The 22804-nt window shown below is 33.6% G+C and overlaps 1 protein-coding gene across 15 annotated transcripts in view; it reads right to left on the bottom strand.

Moving 5' to 3' along the window:
• MEF2C (myocyte enhancer factor 2C) overlaps positions 1-22804 on the bottom strand; it is a 118291-nt gene that overhangs the window by 83282 nt on the left and 12205 nt on the right. The window lies entirely within an intron of this gene.

Raw genomic sequence — 22804 nt, 5'->3', positions numbered from 1 at the left:
GCTCCTCGGTGTACCCCAAAATGATCATTTATTTCCAGCCATAGAAGCTGGAAAATAAGACATATTATTTCTGTCTAGAACTAATTTGTCTGTGGTGTTAGACCATTTCAAGTAAAACTATTATACAACAAAAATAAAAATTATATTACACAGAAACATATAAGACATATACTATATGTCTTATAGTATAAATCTAAATGCATAACACATGTTTAATTACCTTTATTAGATTTTTAATTCAACTTAAGATCAGTATACCCTTCATTTGATAATTTCTTTCTTAAAGAGGAATGATTGGACACATAGATGTTCTGCTTTTCTTTTTTGCATATAGTTCTAGAAACACGTTTTTTGCTTTAATTCCTGACCTTTCTAGAAATGCCAAGAGTTAAATATAGTTCTTCTGAAGATGTAGACTACACAACATTGTGGATAGCTGCTAAGCTGATAACAGTTCCTTCTTTTTGTATGAACGGTAATATGATAGCTATGAGGACAAAAACTATGACACTCCCTGAATGCTACTGCTTGCCCAGAGACAGCTGTAGGCTTAAAATGAGGAGAAGAAAGAAGAAGTAGGAGAAAAAAGCAAGGGAAATATATCAGTCTTCCCAATGACCATGACAATTCAAAAGTCTTCCAATCCCACTCAGCTAATTTTTTTTCCCCAAGGACAAAAGGAGATGAAATGTATGTCAGGTACATAATAAGGCTAATAATAAAAAAAGGAGCTTCACACCTACATTTCACTGCAGAGAAGTGAGGATGTACCTCTGAAATATGAATACGTGAAATATGTGTCCTTTCTAATGGCAAAACTCATCAGTTAGGACAGGTTGCTGCTGTTAAACATACAAAATACAGACTATTTACATAGAAGCACATTAATTCAGAATGGATTTGCTCTGAAAGAAGGGAAGAAAAGTACAGTGGCAGTAGAGCAACCAAGCACTTACAAAGAATTTACAAGCCACTTTATAGGAAATTAATCTTGCACATATATTGCCTTTTGCCTCATGCCTGCAATTCTGCAAGTCCAGGATGAAGCATTCATTGGAGAAATGGAAGATTCTGACTACAGAGAAATAATGTGTGGCCAGTATGAGGCCATATCTGTTAGCATTAGCCCACTATACCTCATTGGCTGGAGCTATTTGCTATCTACCTCCTGGCTGCATCTTGACAAGAAACATCTTTCCATGCTAGAAGATACAAACTGGATTCCCACTGGTTTGGAACTAGGCAAATGCATGAACAGATGAAGCTGTTCATAAGAAAGGAAAGATAGCATGGAATTTGCTGTGTAAAAAGGGTAAAAAAATGCCTCATGGGACAAAAAATTTGTCTGAAATTACTGCTTAAAAAGTCTGTTGGGGAAGAAATTTTATGTTATTCTAGCTTAGTGGGATAGTCTACAAATTTTATTTTGTCCTTAGTGTCTAAAACCAGACAAACATTAGATATATTTCTGTTAACAATATTCACATGAAAATAGAGAAAGAGAGAAACCTAAGATATACAACACACTGAGGAGTTATGCTGTGATATGATAAAGAGCTTGATATGATAAAGAGGTGCAACTTTGTATCTGCATTAGTTGCAAAGACATAAATAGCCTCATCTAATAAAGTGTACTGCTCAACCACATCACAGTTTATATTTAGACTTTGAAAACTGTGCTGGGTAACTAATTCATACTTTCCACATAAGGATTTGATCTTCTGATTTTTCACAGAATTGGAGTCTAACAGCTCTCACCTCAGGGCTTGTAAAAGAAAAAAAATCTACCAAAAGGGATGGTGTTTATCACAGAGTACACCTGCTACCCTCTGTAACTACAAAAGCCACAAGTGAGCATCACACCTGGCTTACAGAACCTCAGCTATAACCACTCCAATAGCATATGGATCTGGATTTACTTATTTCTTACTTTTATACAATGCACTGCATTTGGCAATAGCCAATGAAAAAGTCAAGATCCTTGACAAATATCAGAAAACAGACATAAAATATTCTTAATTTGCAGACAGAAAACACGATGGAATTTGCTTGATAGTCTCCATTCTACCTTCAGTGAGCATTTTGTTTGTCTAATAGGATCACTGGCAGCACTGCTCGTCTTACAATCATCCTAAAAGCATGCTAAAAAAGCAAAACCATAATACAAAAATACATTAGCTAAATCTTATTGTGCCTATGAATGTCATTATGTTTTCTTGGAAATGGCACTTTTTGAACTCTATAGATACATAAGATGGTTTATGATAAAATATATCTTTAGAAACAGGTAGCTGTGGTAAAAGTAGCTGGCAGCATAATTCAAAGAATTGGATTCAGTGTTGGGATGTAAACATGTGTGAGATCTGCTCCCTTTTCTGTCAAAAATATTTCATGTCACTTTCATTTTTTAGTCAGTTTCTCTGTTGGAAATCTGGGGATAAGGAATGTGTGGATTTGCTCATACAAATGTCCTAAGAACAAAGGACAGTGAATATTTATTATGCAATAGAGAAATTCTAAGGGCTCTACTTCTCATATGGCATAATCAATGAGTATGTAAACAAATAAAGAATTTAGAATATTTAAATTATATAAAAACAATGTTAAAGGCCAAAATTACAATAATAAATATATTGATACCTATATTTAAAACTACTAATGTCAGAAAGTTATAGTTACCTTGCATACCTAAGACATTATATGTGCATATATATGTTGTTGTAGCTCTATCATCCTTTATGCTAATCTATATCTTCTTGAAATAAAGATATTTGGCAGTACTGTCATATAAGGTCCATCACATTACATAGCAGATACATCAGTTTCCTGCTTTCTTGTCTCTCTTACAGCATCCTAATCAGCCTAATTAAAGCTTAGTTCATTTGAAATCTCAGATGGCAATTTGTTTAACTCTATCCCATTGTGGTCTTTTTATAAAGAGAATTAAATTTGATCTTCTGACAGCAATTATTAAATGATCCCAACTGGCCCCAATTAAGACACATGGCTCACAGGCCTCAAAATCCAATAAAGTACCAATCCCTGTCTTTCACATGTTCTTTACCTTGTTTTATTTTCTTAAAGCCAAATAAGCTCATGTTAGCAAGTACAACTGAATGTCATTTGTAGAATATTTCAAGATAAAACGCATCACTTTACTTTCACCCACATTCTGAAGTAGGGACAACAGATTCAAATTCATAATTTTGACACCTCTCTAATTCAGTTCACCTATCTTTAATGATCTTCACTGTGCTGCAAATGACCTACATATGCTCACTTGTAAAATACTGCTGACAACAAGCAGTGACTAGAGAAACATATCCTTGGTCCGAGCTCACAATTTCTTACAATTCTCATAGTAATACATCTCTTCTGTAGGCATTTCCACTTGGTTGTCACCTCTCCACTGCAGAAATCCAAGGATTTATGATGTTCATGTAAATTCTAAGGTTAACCTTTTTTTACCTCTAATTTCTGATCTAATTTTTCCACACATGTGCGGTGATAATCTGTGAAGAAATATTCCCATGATTTTACATAAAGGCAGGTAGCCCCAGGATTTGGAACTCATTGATTGTGTGGTACTCCAGGGAAATAGCTGAATTAAAACCACCCTCATGAGACCAAAGTAGCTTCCATACGCATCTGGTTCTTGTTCTATAGTCTAACACCTTCTTGGAAATTGAACCTCCGTCTTTTCTCTGAAGAACAAATGGAACAGATTTGTCTAATGCCATTTGGTTTAGGTCAAAGCTGAGCTGTGTAGTGTTCTGCAAAATTAATTGCAATGTAATTGATACTGTTTGACACAGTTTTATGACCAGGCTGTTCTCTCACTATTAAAATATATAAGATTGCAATTTCTGCACATTCACCTACGGCTTTGAGTAAATACAGCACACATTTTTTGTCTTAGTATTTCCAATCAATTACTGTATAAAATACAGGTGTCCCAGTGATCTTAAAATATTAAGCACCAAATAAAAAAATGCAGCAAATTCCATTGTGTTTTTTTTTTTTTCTGAATTTCCTTAATTTTCAAGCTGGACATATGTAAGTATGATTTTCTTTAATATAAAAAAGATAGAAAGACACTAACATTAATGCAAAATTTTCTTTACTAACAGGAAAACATGCAAGTTTATGTAAAACACTGTTAGACACATCTCCTGTTGAGATGGGAAATACGCTATTTTGGTTTTGGTGAAAACTTAAAAAGTTAAAGTGAGGCCAACACTTCTCAAGTAAAATATGTTGCTTTATTTTTTTTAACTTGCAAATATTACATTTAAGAATTTACAAATACTGGCTCCAAATAGCAGGCAGCATTTTTGCTTCTGGAAATGCTACATGAACCAGTAAATTTGAATGCAATAAATCTGAGAGAGAATTTCTAATAAGGCATTGAAATTTATGAATATTAAAAAAATATTTCAGTATATTGTTAATTATTTCTCATTGTATTCTAATAATCCCATATAAGATATTAATTTTAGCTCTTTTGCTAAAACGAGCAAACCCTGTAACAGTTTTAGTGCAAAGAGCTGAAAAAAATCCTTGGAAAAAACTCAGTACAGAGATCAGATAAACCCAAATCCTGCCATTACTCAGCACTGCAGTGATGTGCAGATGTTTGTAGTGGTTTAAGGAGCCATGGGGGCTGGAAACTCTACATACTCAACTCCAACATGATTGCAATTGAACCTCATCAAAGTAAGAGCTCATAATTTGTCACAGAAAACAGCCAATTAACATATGTTAGAAAAAAGCTCCCATAAAGATAATATATGATTAATGATCCAATGCAGCTGTCATAAATCAACTCTGCATTTTAAAAAGAAGTATTAGCCTGCCTTTCTGAATTTTTACACTGACAATGGAGACTGTATTTAAAAAAAGCTGCAAAGAAGAAGCCCCTAGTAATACTGTGTCCTCTGGTTTGGAGCTAGAATTTTGAGAGACCCAGCATTTTTGCAGTTCTGGCTTTTCTGCTAGAAATAGTTAAGACCCTTGTCAAAATACAATGACTATTTTGTTTTAGTGCTCTTTTACAATGCAGACCTTCACTGTGAATGAGGTGGCCTTCATTGATATACTTTGCTGTCAATACAATCATCTGAAAACACAGCATCTGCTTATTGCTTTCAAAAATGCATTATAAAGATATGCTGTGATCTTGGCTATTCAAATGCATAGCCCTGAATGAAACAGCACCCCAGCCAGTCCTGTTATTTCATATTTACACTGTTGAAAATGAAATCTAAATGCTGCCTGCAACCATAATTTTTATAAAGAGAAGGATTTAAAGTAGTTTACACATATATGCACGGAAAGCATATATGTTAGCATATATGCTAACCTGTTGCTTTATTAAGTCAGAATACTGACAGGGATGCCTAATCTGAACAACTAACTTTACTCATATTTTGCACAGCACTATTTTAATTCTTGAAACACTGCATAAATAGGCTGCTGTTTTTTCACAAAGCATTATTCATTTTTCTTCCTGTTATTATTTAGGATCCCATGTGGCAACCAGTAAACTCTGAAGTGACTTGAATAGTACCTTTTTTGTATGTGTGTGCACATATGAGAGTGTGTTTGTCTTGACATGGTGTTGTAAAAGGAAGTATTTCCTCTTTTCTGTTTAAAAGAGATCCTAAAAACCCAAGGTTTTGAAACTCAGTAGTCTGACTGGACATTAGTCAATGTATTTTTAAAAGTACTTAACTCCTATTCAGTTATACATGGTCAAAAATGGACAAATTTTAGTTGGTGCTAGCAAAGAACAGTATAATAGCAATAGTAGAAGTGAAGTGAAATGGAATTATTTTTAAGGTCCTTTTCTCACCTTTAAAGTCTTTCAAGGATTCAGAAATGCTGATTCCATTAATCTTACAGGATGGAGTTTCTGTCATCAGCACAAAGGTAATTCTCTTAGACCAGAATTTGTTATATTGTTACTGAAGTGTCTGGTGACTACAAAGCATGAATTCACAACCACTGAATTGGCTAAGACTTTTGAATATGCTAGAAATTAATATGCTGAGAAGTCAAAAGGAAAACTTAAGTGTTAAAAGCTACTCATGTGAGCAAGACTGTTTCAAAAAGATCAAAAGCATGATATTTCTGAGCCATTTACATAGACCACAAATGGATAATACTGTCATTCCTCACTATGTTACATGTTAAAAAAATAATAATTATGAATCACTGCTCCTTTTGACAAAACATTGTGAGTAATAATAGGGTTATACTGCTTTTTTTTTTCCCCCCTCAGGGGGGTGTTCATTCATTCCCAAGCAATCAGTAATGTTTTTGATTAAGATCTCAGACAGCTGAATATCCCAAGGCTTCTCTACTACTGAAAATTCATGACTTTTACTGTCCCCAATTAATGACAGTGAACTATGCAGCCTCAAGGAAAAGAGATTAATTTCTATTTTGCAATTAGTAGAAAAAAAGACTGGACAAAATGCATTCTATATCTACTAAACTGTTGTTTGTAACAGAAAATTCACTTTCGGCTCTAGAGACAGTTTGAAGTGAGCAATAGTATTCAAAGTGCTAAACAAGCAGTACTTTACAAATGATACAATAAACAAGAGTCAGATGAGAACTGTATATTTTTCCTTATACTTTTTTAGAATAAAACCACATTTTGCATAAGACTTAAGGTTAGTATGTCTTCCTGATTATAAATCTGCTTTAAAATATTCTGCTGATGGTAAGAGCAGAATAATTGAAAGATGTTCTTAATTGTATGGAAATATTGTGTCAGAGGGATTTCCTAGGTTGCAAACTTAAATTTCCTCTCTTTGTAGGTAATATGAAGATAATTTTACAACTAGGTCATGCATAAATGACCAGTAAATATCAGTGCACTGCTATTATCAGCACATTTTCCAAGAAAATGTATCAAATTGTGTTTTACTTATCACAATATCTCCAGGTAAGAAATCTCCAGCATTCTCTTTTATACATCAGATATAAAAATTCATGCATGATGAAATACTGTAAGTACATTCTTCCTGCTATCTACCCACATGTGCTGTAAAAGTAAAAACTACCTGAGTCAGTAACAGCTTCTACTAAATGGAAATGTCAACAGCATGCCATAACCTAATTCAAGATGTTTTTTAAATTATTTCAAAATCAGAACGTTTGCAAACAATTCATGAAAATAATACCCCACTTCCTGATTGCTTCTGTATATATAGAAATCTGTTGGAATCTTTCTATTGATTTTTAGAAGCTGAGACTTTGGAAAAACATTTGAGAAGTACTGTATTAAATGCCCAAGATCACTTTAATATCAAAGCTGCAGACTCTAAATGGCCTTAATCCACACATCTCTATAGCATTATTCCATTTAAATGTAAGAAAAATATGCTGATGCTTCTCAGTCTCTCCAGTAAGTCCACTGGTTGGCTCTGGAGAGGAGACATGAGTTGCCACAATGTGAAAGGCTCTAAATCCTTACAGATTACAGCAGTGTTTTACAATAATGAAGCATCACAAAAATTAAGCACATAACATTCAAATAGAAATATTCATCATCATCATCATCCTCCTCTTACTCTCCATGTGCCATGTTAATACAAAAGTTCTACTCCTATTACTTCGAGATGAACACTGAAGAATTAAAAGGCTACATTCTGCAGTTTTGCATGAAACAACTATAAAATACGTTGAATGAATTCAAGAATAAATTAGGAGCTTTAACAATTACAGCTTTTGCTGTTAAAATTCCTAAATTACTGAGAATTTTGGGATGAAGTTACTGGGATACTTTGGATACTGTCATGTAATTTTAATCATCCAACATTTTCCCATAGCTCATGGATTTACTTTTCAACACTAGCACCCTGGGACAAGAACTAGCTGATTTATTTCCCATGTTAGAGGATCTTGTTGCTCAGTTGTCATTTTTGCCTCGACTCCAATAGATGGAAGCAAATCTTTTGCTGGCTTGTAAAGTTTAGTGTGGTTTTGGGGCTGTTTTTTTAGGTTGAAGTCTTTACTTTTTTTTTTTTTTTTTTTTTTTTGTTTGTTTGTTATCTGTTATCCTTTGATGTTAGATTCCCACATAATTTGTTCCAGTTCACAGAGCAGTTTCCTCAGATGAGAACCATGTGTTAGTAAGTCTGTAGCTCCTTCTATAACCTCTTGCAGGGATAAATGGAGAGTGCAGCAAATCTACATAAGGCTGTTGATGGAAATCCTACTGCTGCATGATTCTGTAGAAATAACCACTGACAAGATACATGCAAGAATTTATGTTATGAATTCAGGTGTGTACAGACTGGTAGTTGTCTTTCTTACTGTTCAATACCTTGTCTGCTAAAAAAACATAGAAACAATGTTAATTCTTTTTCAAATTTGGTTAAACCACTGCATCACCCATTTCTCTTCATCAGTCAAAAATGCACTGATCATGATGCAGAGTGTCATGTCCATGGTAGGCTGGTTTTAGACAGATTTAAAGTACAAAGTTTTAAAACCACAGCTCACTCTGCTCAGCCTGGCTCATCTGATAAAAAAGCAGAAGAGCAGCAAGAACAGAGAGTCTGACGCTACCTGGAACAGACTGTAAGGATACTTTCAAAATTGAGCAGGCTTTGCACTTGCCACCAACAAAGCATATTCTGCATCAAGACAGATATGAATACAGGAGAGTAGTAATTGCTGGTTTCCTAAACCCTAAGTCAGAGCCGTACACCAGAGCTGCCATGTAAAATGGAGAGATTAGATGTTCATCTTTCTAAGACTTGTCAACCTTAATCAAAGAGGTGTCAAATGCTCTTAAACTGTATAGTGTATGGTCACCCTGATTAATGGAAAAGACACTTCCCCAAGTTGCTACAGTCAAACCAGCATGTGCTGTGATCCTTGTTGATTCTGACAAACTAATCAGGGTCAATCAGGGTGAGATTTATGTATTGCAAATTCTTTAGGACAGGGACAGTATCTTCCTATAAACTCCAACAGTACAATGAATAACAGGTTAAATAATGGACCTCCAGTCATAAGACTCCACACTTGTACAGGTAATAAAGAATTTCAAGCAATGATGTTTTGAAGGCACTATGCTACCAGAAAAGAATGTGTTACTAATGAATTACAACCAAGAACCTGGTCACTGGGAATGTTAAAGATACCAAATTAATTCTATAATGTTTTTCATATGCCTAACATCCCAGCCAAATTCCATCCTGAATCACTGTTCTGCCATACAAGTTGTAATGCAGCTGAAGAAGAAACTCTTTGCCTTTTGGTTTATATAGATTTCATAATATTTTGTCCTGTTTGGTGTTAACATTTCTCCATAGCTCTGTTTTCAGAATCAGTTGTGTAGAGGCTATTTTGCATGCAATTACAGAGCTTTTAAATTAATAGGAATTTCAACTTATCTGAAGTGAGCAAAGCCTTTCTCTTTTATTTTTCTAGTAAAGTAACACAGAAAAAAAGATGCTTATAAGAGCTTACCTTCAAATTAATGAAGATTAATGAAGACTTGAACTTTTTGCATCCACCTCTCCCTGACAATTAAATTAATATATACATTCTGATAAAACTGATTACAGTATAGAGTTTTTGGAAATACCAACTTATGGATGACTATAACATTGCCATGAAAGAAAACAATGGATTAAACCTGGAGGAATGACAATACTTCATTATTGAGCATTATCTGAATAAACCTAAATTGTCTTTCCAAGGCTGAGTCTCTGAACAGTTTTGTCAAATACCAACATTGATTTTTAGTAGATTTTTAATGTTTGATGCTTCTTATGCCTGAAATATATAGCCTGTAATTAATCAAATTAGTCTTCCATTTTCCAAGGTACAGGTGACAGAATTTGCTCATGTAAAATAATTCATCATTACATTTTGCGTTCTGGTTTGCTGTCAAATCTGTATGAGAATGTAGTAATATATTTTCTTATATTTTTATGTAATTTTTTCCCTAGATTTTGGCCACCTTTCAAATGAAATGTGTGAAACTTTCTACTTGACAGGGTCAAAATCATTTTGGATTACAGTAAGACCTAAAATTACATGGAAACAGGGTATATTTTGAGCCTAGTCTCACTGAAAGAAAAGTAAGTTGTGAAAAATATGGTACCATATACTCAGTACATTAAGATAGTTAGTAAGAAATTACATGTATTTTAGTCAATTTCTATTGTGAGATTGATTTTTTATAAGTATTATAAACTTGAATCCTTTGTTAAGTTCAAAATGAATATTCACATAAAATGTCACATTGGTTTTAACTACTGCTAGACTTTTTACATTTTACTCCAGAAAGTACACTCGGTGTACTATGCAGCTACAAATCTGTGGGCTTTGTAGCTGTATAGGAAGTTTATGTGTCATGCATATTATAAAAGCAAGATGTGTGAAGCGTAAATATGTCAATTGCATAGAAATAATAGCTCATCTCAACAGTGCTGTGCACCTGTTGAAGTGTGCAGTGACTTTTTATTCTTCCCTGTTCATAGAATAATGATTGGTAATAAATGATTTAGTTCTACATCCTTTTTCTCTTCTGACAGCTAGGAAAAAATGAAAAAATTCTTAATTCGCATTTTAGGAGGGCATGTGTAGTCTCCCTAACTGAAAATCTGATAATACTGTAGTATAACATTTTGCTCTTGCTGTCTTCAGTAAGTCTAAGATTTTTAAAGTTTAGCACAGCCCTTCAGAAAATACTGAAGTTAATTTTTAATCTTTTGCTGCTTATCAGTGATTTAATCTGAGATTATGAAACAGGTTGATACCTTGATCATACTACAGCTTGAAGGCTCTGTTCTGACTTTTTCTTCCATACATATGTAACTTATTTCCCTTTTGAGGTCCTTAAAAGATAAATACATTAGCTACATAAAATGAAAGGGAAAACACTTCGAAAATGAGTAATAATGTTCCAATTTTGCATATATTTTAAGTAAAACTGGAGTTTAAATGAACATTACATGTTGAAGAGATTTCCTAAAGAGATGAAGCTTCCATTAGAATAAAAACCATAGAACTTTAAGAAATCAAACAGCTCTAATCTATTCAGTCATCTGACTTTTCTGGTGTATCTGAGTACATCTTAGTATCTGAAATCATGTCAATGCTCATGGCACTCCTTCTTTTATCCTATCTTTTCTGGTGGTAATAGTGCATTTCCTTTGATAAAGGGAAACAGTTCATGATTTTAGTTCATCTTAAATAGATAAAAAAATGTCCTTGATGCCATGTTGTTAATTCTAATGCAATATTCCATCTTTAGATCACTAAGTAACACAATCTGAACATGTCAAAATTAATGACAGAAAAAGACTTCAGAAGTAACCTTCACTTACGCATTTCATCAAATCCAAGTGTATTAAAATGAGGATGGAGCTCTAACGAGAAACTCGTTAGAATTTAAAGTCCTGGGCAGATGCTAATCCAAATATATTTGTTCAAAATATGAAGAAAAAAGAAAGTATGTATTTGCTTGTTAATGGAATGGCTTTTTTGTGTCTAATACATTAGAGAAATTCTTAAAATTCGTCCTCTCATAAAGATTATTTGTGCAATGCTGCCAAGGTAAGGATCAGCCTGGGTTATCAGCCACAGACTGGTAAGTACCAGACAAGCAAGATAAGCTGTCCTTTTCTGCTTTCTGTACTGCCTAATGGCCAGTTTCTAACTGCATGCTGAAAAACAGGTAATCAAGCAAGTTTCCCTCAAGTCTGCGATAAATTTTGCATTCTGACACACTTCTTTCTTAGTTTTATAAATTCATACAAATGTAGGGCATAAATCCCAGAAAAGTTACCTAAGTATCCAAACAAGAGGGGAAAATAGTATAAAATATTGTCATCCTTTAAGGATACTATGTAGTGACCTCAGTGTGAGTCTTCTTCTAGAACAAAGTTGCAACCATCATTGAAACACATTATCTATTATCAAAACTAGTAGTTTTACACTTCTGATTTTCAGCAGTGTTTTGGAGAACACTGAAACAGAGGAATGTAATATTTAGCAATGATCTGTAAAATGTGCTGTATATCTTTCCCAGTAACTGATCAATATTCTCACTGGGAGCATCAGGTATAGCATGACCAAGAACAAATAGTATGTTAATACTGGTTATTCAATCCCTGAACTGTAACAGAGCTAAATACTAAGTACTAAGAGTACTTTGAATAAAAATACATTAACACACCTCTTTTACCATTTTGTATCTAGGGAGAACAAACAGTAAAGAAAAGAATGAATAGTATTCCATGATGACACAATACAATTTGCTCATAGGAACCAGTGCTATTAAAAACACCACATTCTGCTGAGATTGTTGTTCAAGGCTTAATGATTAAGAGTAAATTACCCTGAAGACTATCCAGTAATGACAATTTGTAAATTCCCATCTTAATAATATGTAATACTTTTAGATTAATTCAAGAATTATTTGGGCTAAAATGTTCCTTGGCATTGACATTGACTGTAATCCATTGGAAGACTATATATATAAAAAATAACAAGACAAAAAAAAAAAAAAAAACCAAAAAAACAACCAGATGAAAAAGTCATCAATTTGCTAATCTTACAGAGTAGGGAGCTTGCACAGAAGTAAAATTTAGGAAGATCTAAAAATAATGAAGCTAACTTCAGCTATGCATGTCAACTTCCTCCACTTCAGGGTTTTTTTTTTCTGAAATTAACTAATTTGTAAAATTTTATGTAAAAAGAAGAAACCATCCACTAACAACTGTTTTTTTTCCACTTCAGACTAGCTTTCATTTTGTAATAAAACAGTCTAGAAAATATTCTGAATTGTGTTCATTTAAATCAGATTATTTAAGTAACTTGCACCCAGGAGATAGTGCAAAATTCAAAGGATTTAAAATCATTTAAGAAGACACCATCACACCAAACCATTAAGCAAAGTCCTAATGGGGCAGCATTTTACTTGATGAAATTAATTGTGACCTTGGTACAACATCCAAAAATAGTAAACTTGAAAAAATGCTTAAGTCTTTGTAGTACTATGACTTGTAGCCCCAAACCTACAAGCATGAATGTATATGCCTAATTTGAAGCAATTGAATAGTTTGCTGAGGGCTGCAGAACTCTTCTTGTACCCAATATTAATTATATATGTAATGATTAATATTAATCAAATCACAGATGTTGTTACTGTACCCCAATAAGTCAAGCAAGCCAATAAGAATCTGAAATCAATGAGTATGTGAGAGTGAAAAAACAAATCCTTCATGCAGTTAACATGGATTCATGTTTTGTGCATTTAAATACAGTTCTATATTTAGGTGAAAGGGAGTATTATCAGTGCATGGAACAGTATTTAGAGCAACTTGATAAAAAGTGTCCCAACATCTTCCATAACTCAATTGAGGTTATAAATTATTAGACTGAAATTTCAGACATGGACCAGAAGAAAATAGATTATGTCTTGTACAAAGTACTTCATGATGCCCACAAGTTCAGAATCCATTTGACCTCTCTGAAGCCATTAACATTTGGCGTCTAGTCTAAGCTTCTCCAAACATAGTCTTATTACTTTATCATCAATGAGGAAAATTAAGCACCATACTAACTTAGCTGTTAACATCTCACCATAATTACAAGAACAATAAAGGAAATAACAAAATGCACAGCAAGACAAGCAGACAAGAGGATTCCTTTCCATCTACAGTATTGTACAGCTGAAGCCTAGTGACTTACAGTGCATAACAGGAAGACAAAAGGGGTAATTCCTTGTAAAGAAGAGGAATAAAGATACAAATAAAAGTTCTAGAATTACATTAAGTGTAAAAACAGCCCGTGTATTATTTAGTAAGCAATCATGTTGACATGCTATTTATGTTAACACAAAAAAGTCCATGCTCTTGACATGAAACATGAAACGCCCTTAAGAAGTCACTATCCATAACTACATTAGCAGTATGCTTAGGGAAAAATAAAATTTGACAGAACAACTCTGAGTACTACTGAGAGGAATTGGAATAAATACAGTCCTAATAGAAATTACACTGAACAATAAGAAAGAGATTTTTTAAAGTAGCCAAGAATGTATATTTAATTTTAATGTGTTCTGATAAATACATATGGTTCAAGACAGATTTCCTGGGGAAGTTCCTTACCTGAAGGCCTATCTTGGCAAACATAATTAGCCAACCCAAGATGTGATGCTGAGATTCCTGTGCTGTAGAAGTGGTTATATCTATCAATATGATATTTGTGGAGCACTTTTTGAAAATAGCCATGATCTGAACCATTAAGGATTTCAAAACTAAGGCAGCAAACTTTAAAATCAAACAGCTACTTTACAGCAGATAAAGTAAATGACTGAAGTTACAAGGCAGAGGATTGTACTTGCTCAAGACAGGATGGGAGTGTGTCACTGCATTCTAAACTGGCTGCAAGTGACAGAGCTGAGCTGATGGAAGCCTTTCTAGGAGGGAATTACAATAATCCTCTCCATCAAAAGGGCATGTGCTGCTGCTGCTATTAGGTCATCACAGGATAAATAAGGGCACTGTCTGCATCAAGCACACCACTAAACAGACATTTTTCAATCCCACTCACTGCAGAAATCTCCACAAAGGAAGGGGCGATTAACTGTGTAAGAAATTTTTACTACAGTTTCTTACTGCTCTCAAATCCCCAAATCACACTGTAGTGATGTGTAAAAAGAGAGAGAAATGTCCTAAAGAAAACAAATACATGCTGGTAAGATTTGTGCTTTTGCTGTGGCCAAAGCAGAGATAGCTGACAACATGCCCCCTTTCTCCTGGCCTATGTGAAAAGAAGAGCTACATTTGTGGAATCCTTTGTGCGAGAATCACCCAGCTCCTTATCACTCAAACTGGGACAAAACCTTTGATATTTAAATTCCTGCAATATCCATGGGCACTCACTTTATGACATGATTTTGGTGTCTGCCAAACTAACCTTGAATATCAGCATTTTTTCATTACTCTTACAGACTGCACCACAAAATTGTTGGCTTCTTCCAGAATCCCAGAATACTTAAGATTGGAAAGGGCCTCTGGAGATCACGTACTTCAACTCCCTCATGCAAGCAGAATTAGCATTTGATTTCCTCATGCATGGGCCAACTAAGATTTTCTTGGATTTACACATGTTGAATTGGCCTATAAACTGAAAAATATGTTTTAAGTTACTGCACACAAAACTTCTTTGTGTTCATAAATAACAAAAAACTTAAATATGCATACAAATTGAAATGTCAGGGAGTTTGGTTCATCAAACTGAATTAACGTTAAAAAATTATTATATGCATTTTTAAAACATTTTTTGTAAAAGTTACATTTTGTAAGAATATCGGATTGCTCACATTATCCATGAATTATTAGTATTAAAAGTATTAAAAATTAAGTACCTAGCAGCCCCCAATGAACAGGAAGTAACTTTCTTAAAAGAGAAAGCTTGTGTGATATAGTTTATGAAACTTCTGGTAGCATGATTATTAAAACTAACAGCTTGTACTCCTGTAGCCTGACTAAATTTGAAAGAAAGTTCATAATGGAGTGGGGGAATTAGCTGATGAACTTCTGTCAACTATAGCAATAGCCTTCATGAATAATTCAATATCTGCCCCATCCCCTCTTATGTCTCAACAGACTAACAGCTGCAGCTCTCAAATGACAAGTGTTATTTTTTTGAAGCTTCTAAAAAGAATACACGGATTATAAAATAATGTATATAATAAAATTTTCTTTCTCTCCTTTTCTCTTATGACCTATAGACACTGGGGACGTTTTACAGCAAAAGTAGAAATTTTCAAATGGAATTTTTGGAGTTATGCAGCAGGTCTACAAAAACAGATGGGAAAAGAATTCAGGTCTTCTACTAAAAGTTTGGTCCTTTATCTTAACACAGCCAAACAATATATTCATATTACCGTGTCCCTGAAACCTCATTTAGATCAGCTTTCTGCATGTGCTACGAAATTACACTTTCATTACACCTATGGCTTCATTCAGACAGGAAGAAACTTTCTGGTCTGGGGTTTTAGAATCTAAAGTTTTCTGTAATGTGCTGTGTGAAAACTTCACACTTAAAGATGTCACAAAATAGAACATGATTGGTGAATATTCTGATATGGAAAAGAGTTGCTCTTGTGCAAGCAAAACTTCAGTAAATGGAAGAAGCTTAAGGAGATCATCATGCAAGTTTACTTGTGCAATGAAGCCTGCACCACTAGTCCAGTTTTAGGAAGAGAAATGGCTTTCACAGGATATCTTCTCACACTTCAATTCAGAATAGAAATCTGCTTATATACTTGTCAATGAAAACAAAACCAGACAAATTTTACTCATTTAGAAAAAGACCTTTCACAGTCACCAGGCCTTGTTGCTTAAAGGAAGAGATCTCTCAGAAAAGTTTGTATAAACAAGTTGACTATTTTTCAGTGTTATTATGTAACAGTGGGTATTTAGGGAAGGAAAATATTAGCTTAATGTAATGCTGAAATAGCTACAGTTGCCTGGTTTACCAAGAAGCTACTGTGTGCAGAAGTTCTGACTGAAATCTGTGGTGGACAAAATATTTTTGATGATACAAACTTGTTGCTTTGCCTTTTTTTTTTTTTTTTCTTCTTATTTTAAAATATAGAATATTTCTGTCCATAACACAGCTTCTGCTTATAGGAAGTGTGTGCTATACACAAGAGAAGAAAAACTCTCCTATGCATATAGATAACCATGATAAAAAATACGGAAGTATTGAAGATTTGAAAGTGATCTTGTTGACCAGAGATTACATGTTCCTTAAACATCTGCTTTACTTTCTTGTAATGAACAGTTTCTTTTGTCAGCTCCAGAAATGCCCTGGCTCTTCCCATTCAACAAAATATCGGGATCTTTCACTGCTTGAATTGCCCAGTGGGTCTGATATGGACCTGACTTTCACTGGGATGCACACTGAGTGTTTGAATAAGAGTTTTCTTGCCTGGAATTTTCTAACATACTGAAGAAAGAGGTTTCATTCTATAACATCAGATGTGTATTTTTTACACAATAGAATCTACACAATCAGGATGATATATGTTATGTTTTCATCTACTTATGTTTGATATTTTCACACTTAAGTTTTCAAACAAACTAAAGTGGAATTATAAGACGTTCAAAACAACAAAGCTATCTGTCCATTCTTATTTTTACATTTTTTAGATAACAGAAATAAAAAACTGGAACAGTTATGGAGACAGTGTATTTTTAAGCTTAATGACACTGCCAATTAAAAAAAAATTAAAATGGTATTAATATCTTTGTCAATTAAGCTCAATATAAGATCATTTAGAAGTGTTACCATAAAAGAGCTGCTTTGTTGTCAGTAGTATTAACACTGCTTAACATGCTTAAATTTTCTGAATAATGCAGAAAAGGACACTCAAAATTACAGTATTTTTCTTCAAAATAATAAATTTATCATTACAGCATTGTCTGTATTTTTGCCAATGACAAATTGTTAGAGAAACAGAGGCCATAATATAATTGTCCAAATAATTGATTTTTGTACATACATTTTTTTTTTGTGTGTTGAATATTGTTATGGGATTCAAAATTAATCATTTGTAAGGTATCTCTTGCAATGCACAGATGCACACAACTTCTGAGATTTAGGCAGGTGTAGCATGACTGTACACCACAGCAATTCTGTGCACTTTATAAGAGTCAGTGGTCAGGTCTGTCTCCATCCAGACAGTGCTCTTCTCTCTTAAACTGTATATAAGTATAATATTTTCTTTGGTAATGTGTTTGTCCTGCATCCACGGGCAAACAGATTAAAAAAAGGATATGTGTATTTTTATAAAGAAAAAAATTCCCTATACAAACAGTGCTTTCACCAGGGGCAGTACTAGCTCAAGCTATCACTACTGGTGAAGAGCCATCCTGTATGAATAATACATTTTTGAGGCCAGCTCACATCACAAAAATAGGTTGTTTCATGAAAAGTCCACATCTAGCCTTACACAGGGAAAAAATCTGCTTCAGCCAGCTAGAGAAGGTGATTCTACCATTGGAAACATGCTACTGTCAAGGCACTGGAAAGTATTTTCATGGGAAAAAGCTCCAGCTGTTCTACTTTCTTAACAGCAAGAAAATGTAGTCTTATAATATTAATTTTATCTTAATTTTCCCCAGTATAATCCTACAGACAACTGATACCTTTAATGATATCTTCAAATTATTTATGTTATTGTTGAAGTGTAAGATGGAAATATATACAGGATTTAATGACCTGTTCTATATATTAACTTGTCTGAAGATAAACAGATATCTGTATACTCTTACTTAAGTATCAATGTTTATTCCTGAAACATCATTGGGAGACTGAAAATACTAGTCCCTATTGATGAAAATAAATGAAATACAAACTTCATGTAAATTAAAAGACCCTGTGAAAAAGCAGCTTTCAGCCTATTGCTTTTCTGCTAATCATTTGAACAGTTCTCTTATGATTTTGTTTGTTTCTTTGTTTGTTTTTTCATGGAAAGTTATCAGCTATGTAAAATGAAAAAAAAAAAAACAAACCCTGAAACACCTTCTTTATTTCATACCTTCTTACTTGATAGGTATATACAGCTAAGATCTGCACTGATGTTTGAAACAGAATCTGAAACTGCTTAACATTCAGAATAAAGTTCTATATAGGAATTCTTCAGCTTTTGAATTTATCATCTAATTTGTCCAGTTTGGATGTGTATAAATTTAATCTGTTTTACCATATCAGATTCCATGTAGGATCATAAAATACCACGCAAACGGTGTTGAGATTCTGGTATTTATCATTTAGATCTAAAAGCAATGTATTGTTGTACTAAGCTGCAATTAATTTTATAGTTTTTTAAATTATAATTTTTTTAGTAGGGGAGGTTTATATGTTTGTTTTTGTTTTTCATAAAGGAACCATAATCAATACACTTAAATTTTAAAAAATAAAGGCTGACGGGTGACATAATGAGAAAATGTTACACTCTAAAGTCTTTCTTTGGTCTTTACCATCTTTCCTGACATTTTGGAGAAGTATCAACTCTCAATATCAGGATATAAATTTTACTTTTTTAGAAATGTATTAAATTATCCCTTTCACTTCTCACTGCCCAAACATCTAATACGTGTGTTGCATTCTTAGTCTTGAAGGGGTAATAGCGCAGTTGTAACAATATTTCCTGAGTTAAACTGAGCCTAGAAATCAAGACATAGAGGTAGTAAAAGAAATAATCTGAAGATCCTATTTTCTCTCTCTGCTTTTTACATTATATGTGATAACTGAAACACTGATGCTATTTGCCTCCTAGAAATGCCCACATTAAAAAATCCCATCCTAAAATAATTTTAGGATTAATTAAACAGTTGAAATTATTTCCAGAAACCTTGAAGGTCTAGCTTGCAACAGACCTCTCCAAAATACAAGAATACTCTCCTCAAAGAACATACAAACAAATTAAAAACATTATAATGTAAAAGAGGGGTTACAGTCATCTTTTAATTCAACCTGTCTATAAAATCAAGAGAAATTATGTTTAGTATTCTTAATTTTTTTTTGATACAAAAATATGCCAACATATATAAAAGCACATATAAAGATCCCACTAAAAAATACTATATTTTTAAACCATAATACAGAGGATTTTAAGTCTAGATCAATGAAACATTTTCATTTTATATAGTAAATATATATATATATAGACAGAGAGCACCACATGTTTATGGATTGATTATTTTTATGAGGTCTAATTGAAGAGACATTTTGACAGTTTTATTGACAATTTAGGGCATACCCAGAAGCATGCAATAATAGTTTGAAAACTGTACATATTTGTATAAAAAACACACACACAAACACATGCATATATATGTGTATGTGTATATATATATAGATATATATATATACATATATATACATATATATGTGTATATATATAGATATACATATATACGTATATACATACATACACACATATGTATATATATATACATATATATATATACATGAACATAGGTATAAATATATGTTTATGATCGTAAGAAACAATTTTACATAAAAACCACAAGCCTAGTTAATGTCAGTCTACCACTGTTGCATATTTACAGATAGATATGTTTTTAAACATAATAATCTATCAATGATACAAAATCTGCAATTAGGTAAGGGATAACAATGTGAATTCAGAGTTGTAAGTCTATAAAGGCATTTCCCAAAATGAAATATTGTTTAAAAATAAATCCTAAAAATATAGATTAAATTTATTTAAATATACTTAATTTATATTAATGTATATATGCAGGTATTTCAAAGCCACCCAAGACACTAGGCTCAGTAAATTAGTTTTCAACTTGGGGAATTAACAGAGATTCTAGCTGTTGAAGATTTTTTCTTTTAGCTGTAGAATAAAAAAAAAAATAAAAGAAGCCAGAGCCATCTACCCATCCAAGTCTTCCTCTTGAGCACTGGGAAGAAAGGCAAGACATTCTTAATCTTGATTTCTTCCCATCTACCTTCTTTTTTATTATCCTGTTTTTTTATGCTGTTAAGGCTAAAGGTGGAGCCGTTCATTAATGCATGTTTGCACAGCATCATACACAGACCCTAATCTATGTTAGGACCTGTTACCACAATACCACAATGAGTGATAACATTAGGGCTTAGAGCTTTTATTCTGCAGGCAATAAAGTAAAAAATTTCAATTTTTGATTTGTTTCTACTCAGCCTCTTACTGACTATAACTTTGCATGAGAAGGAACATGTTCTCTCCATGTACAAAATCCTTTTGTATAATTCATATATATTCAGGATACTTAAGAGTGCACGTCTTTGGATGATCAAGATTATTTATTAATTGGAAAATTATTATTTCTATTATTAAATTTAAAAGAAACACTATAATATTATCTAAAATAGTTGAATACTACATTTATTCCTGAATGGCCAGAATTACTGCTGCCACTTGAAACTGATGTCTGTCAACATTCTGTGGTGATTTCTGTATAAATATAATTGGCAAATTTTAACTTTACAAAGTAGGAATTAAGAAATAAAGCTAAAATGTTAAACAAACACCCTGTTTAACCCAATGCAAAGTAGCCTGGATAAAATCCTAAGACTGAATAACGTGTAAAAAAACCAAAAAGAATTAATTTCTTCTCAGTTACTTAGAAAAGAGAATCCTGTATAAGTGACTACAGCAGCATGTTCTGCCACATTTTTTTCATAAACTGAGCCCTGTCAATGACAGCAAAACAGATTGTGTGCATCTGCTGGGAATGAGCCAGATGACAGTGGAAGAAACACACATGGATACCTTGGCACAACTACTAAAGAAGTAGAAGAAAAATGGACAGAAAGAAGCAGAAAGTTCTAAACTTTAATTAAAATGGATTTCTAGCAAAAGTGAAGTTATCTAAGAGTCTGTTCTTTTGCTTTAGACTGTAACTCTCTAAAAGCCATTACATATTTATAGTCTACATTGGCTTTTTTACTCCCCACGGTACTCATATGGACACTATTACCACAATGCCTGGGTCACACAGAATTTGCGTCAGGGAAATACCATCTCATTGTACAGACAGGGAATTGATGCATGAGCACAGTGAAATCCTCACAACCATCTAAAAGAGTTCTGGAAGGCTTGATTCAATACTGCCCAAATCCAAGCTGCCATCACAGACGCTAGAATATCCTTTCTCTGCTTGGCTATGCTCTCAGACAAAAGTAGCATTACACCTAAAATCAATATTAAATAAATAACCTGCCAGTACTCTAGCATTATAAGACATGGGCATCTCACAAGTTGAATTAGCACAAATGGTGATTGAGTCAGCTTTGCTATTGCAGCTGGCATCCTCTCAAGTTTCACTTGAATATATGAAATATATGGAATATATTGGTTGAGAACCCAAGATGACTCTAAAAAGAAGGAATCGAATTACAGTGGTCAGTACAGACCTGCCACCACAAATAGTGCTAACTATGCATTCTCACATAAAAGGAGAACCCAATCTTCAGTAACAGTAAAAAGCATTCTCCATCTCTTGACTCATCATAGCACCAGAACTGCATGCTTATTCTCAAGAAAGAATTCAGAAATTCTGATTAGTCTATAAAACTTTTTTTAGCTGTAAAGTAATTTACATTGTTTCCCTTCTAGTCAATGGAAGATAAATTAAATACTTGAAGGCAGACCAAATAAGCCCCTTCCCTTCCCTTCCCTTCCCTTCCCTTCCCTTCCCTTCCCTTCCCTTCCCTTCCCTTCCCCTTCCCCTTCCCCTTCCCCTTCCCCTTCCCCTTCCCCTTCCCCTTCCCCTTCCCCTTCCCCTTCCCCTTCCCCTTCCCCTTCCCCTTCCCCTTCCCCTTCCCCTTCCCCTTCCCCTTCCCCTTCCTTCTTCCATTTTTTAAGAAAAAAAATATGTTCCACTAACAAGGACATACAAACTCTTCTGAATTTTTTTGTGATGTTTTACATACTTTTGTCTTATACATCAGGAATAAAATTGGGCTGCCAGCTGAGTAAAGATTCATACATCATCTAATGGTCTGACCATCTTAAATAATCTGGAGCACCTGGAATTCTCATGAGGCCAGTTGTCTCAGCCTGTATATATTCCATCTACAGTGATTTTCTGGTAGTCTGAAAGTACTTCAGAATCACATTAGAAAAATGGAATTATTTGGACTTTGTGAAACCCATATAGATCATTACATAATACAATTAACATCTAGCAGACAGAAGCTGAGGTATACTCTCCTAATCTGAAAACAGCTCTAGAAA

Source organism: Taeniopygia guttata, chromosome Z, assembly GCF_048771995.1.
Source record: "Taeniopygia guttata chromosome Z, bTaeGut7.mat, whole genome shotgun sequence".
Lineage (NCBI taxonomy): Eukaryota > Metazoa > Chordata > Aves > Passeriformes > Estrildidae > Taeniopygia > Taeniopygia guttata.
This window is presented reverse-complemented; position numbering and strand designations above follow the sequence as displayed.